This window comes from Epinephelus moara, chromosome 7, assembly GCF_006386435.1.
Source record: "Epinephelus moara isolate mb chromosome 7, YSFRI_EMoa_1.0, whole genome shotgun sequence".
In the NCBI taxonomy this organism is placed as follows: domain Eukaryota; kingdom Metazoa; phylum Chordata; class Actinopteri; order Perciformes; family Serranidae; genus Epinephelus; species Epinephelus moara.
In genome coordinates, this window is record NC_065512.1 from 14,562,654 (window position 1) to 14,565,628 (window position 2,975).

The following is a 2,975-nucleotide window of genomic DNA, read 5'->3' on the forward strand; positions in this document are numbered from 1 at the left end:
AATGTTACTCAATTCACACACAAAACTGTGACGCACATACACTTGGCATTAGCTGCATTTTAATTCACTTTGCATAAGTCCGGAGAATGTGAACGGAGCTACAACACTCTTCTGATCCTAACAATCACTCAATCTAGGATCAACCATATAAAGCACTTTGTAACTTTGTTTTGAAAAGTGCTTTTTAAATATTTTTCATTATTATTTGTATTTCTACATACAGATATTTTCATTAACAGATATTTTCCACTACGTTTGGCCCCTTGTCTACATGCAGACTGTGTTTTGGGCCTTCTAGGGTGCATATTTCTCAAATCTCTGGTTACTGTTTATCTGTATGGATCATAGACTGTATGTAAAGATGGACAACATAACAGCTCCCCAAAAGTGAAGCCAAAACATCTCAATCGCCCCCTGGTGGCTGGCTGCAGTATAGCGCCTGCATTCTCCATGCTAGTAGAAGGGACACGGGCCAAACTCAAATAAATTTTTCCCAAAGATGGTTTCTAACATTTAAGGTATTTTTTTATCCTGCTACTCTGTGTTCAAGTGTTCGTTTTAATTAGTTATTTAATTATATAAAATGGGAATTTTACAACATGATTGACAACTGTATGAGCCAATTGGTGGGCTCAAATTCAGGACGCTTCTTGCGATTGGTTGGACAAATGTATGGGTGGGAAACTTGATACCCCGGACATCACTAATGCGCATACTCTGGCTTCGAATGACATCACCAAAGCAACATGACAGTGGCCGTATCCAGGATATTTTAGCTTCACTTCTGTACAGTGAGGGTGTTCAGTCTGTGGTATGGATGTGTATGGAGCATTTAGGAAATGATCACATAATCTCCCCGATTCACACATGATGAAGGCTGAGTGGACTTTTTTTTTTTAAAACAGAGGAGAAAAATATTCATTTTCAAAAAATATCTTCATATATGTGACTTTATATCAATAGGGTAACGTTCCAACAATTAATGATTGTTCTTTAAGCTCCTAGCAGACATGGGTAGATGATAAATATTAGCATCAAGTGGAAGCTCAAGGTCATGTGGTGAGTGTGTTTGGGCCAGTTTGAAGTCATCTGATACAGTGTTAAATGTATGACTTGATAAAGCCTTTTGAAAATGTTGCTGTAATTTCTAGTTAATTTTAAAATGTGGCACTGTGGTGAAAATGTCATGGTGATTTGATCCTATTAGTGAATGAGGGTACAGTGCAATAGTACATTTTGAAAGTAAAACTGCATGTACCATCTTGGTTGTGCCATTGCCATACCACTATATTTCTTTCATTCAACAATATATCACTTTACCATTAATGACTAAATTAATATTAACAGGTCTCCAAATAGGCTTCCTGTAGACAAACTTTCACTAGACCCTGAAATCTATTACTTTCCTCTAAGCAAAGGAGCATCTGTGATGCTGCGAAGGAGCTGAAGCTGACGTCGTGTCACTTCATGCAGTGAAAATATAATCACCCAATAAAGTATCGTGAGCCATAAAGGTGAATCAACACCTCTCTGTCACAGTCTCAAGAAAAGTCTCATATTTTAAGTTTCACCAACTTGGGATTTATGGCCGTGCTCTTGTGCTGGATGGCATTAAATTGTACAGGAGTTATATTTCCTGGTCACTGCCTGTAAAATATTTGGACTGTAAAATGTAAGCATTTGAATATGGTCGGTGTTCCGGCACGTCATGTTTGCATCTTATCATCCTGACCAAACTCTCAGCAAACCAGTAGATCATATTATATAACAAGGATGAGCTGTCCTGTGTCCTAATGTTAGTCTCATGCTGTCTTTTCTGGTCTTTAATGAAGCGGTATAAAATGTGCTATAACAAGACAATTGACTTAACTTGACATATACTGTATATCATCTGCTGTACAAACCAGAAGTCTTCAAAATGGTGGCATGGCAGGTCCTCCACAGACATTTTGCAGTGTGCTTCTTGCTTCAGTGGGTCTGTGGTCATCAGAGTCCACTTATTTCTACCACACAATGAGTGGGAAACTTTGTGGAAGTCAAATAGGACATAGGCCATCACCTGCAAAAAAGATTTGCCATTTTAGGTTTACAATATTCAACACCTTTCATTTATCAAGTCTGACAACTTAATGAACTTACTTACATTCAGTATCAGCTTTTCACGACAGATTAAGTTAGCTTTATCCAATCGAGAACATCTGCAACTGAGTAATTACACTTTATCTGTAGATTAGCTGGGGTTAACTTTAGATTAAAGACCAAATTTAAAGTAACATTTCAACTGTATTAGTGTAAGGTTTACGAGTTAATTCATATTTTTTTAATATAATCTACTAAAAATACATTTATAGTGTTTGTACAGGTTACTATTCACATATTTATATTCACGGTTATTATTTATATATTAGCAATATAATTAAAACAGTTAAATTATTTGCTGGATCTGCCTCAGTGATTCTCACACATTTATCTCAGTCTGAGTCCTTCTAGCTTCTCATTGGTTGATTAAGAAACACGTGACCTGTAACAAGGAAGTGTTACCTGGAAATGTAGTTTTTTTGTTTGTTTTTTTTCTCTTAATCCTTTATTAATAGACTTGACATTGCATTACATTAAGTGCAATTCCTGGAAACGTAGTTGTTGTGAGGCTGCTGAAGTGAGGAGCAAAGTAAAGCGCTGTCAAACCCTCACCTTACGTTAGCTTAACATTAAGCTAATATTAGCTTAGCTAACATTAGCAACATTAAGAACAGCCCCTCCATATTGTGGTAGCTGCTGTAGTGGTAAAGTTTTAATGTCTGGTAAATATTTTTTAAGCTAAAGTTTTATAGCTATCAATAAGGTATAGGCGGTCCGTTACACTAATTAAGCTTTTCTTACCACGCGCATCCTCTGACGCACTTCCGTTTCGTGTTCCGGAAGTTCACCGCGGCTCCTACAGGCTCCTGTTTGAGTGGTCTGGCGGTTAGCAGCAG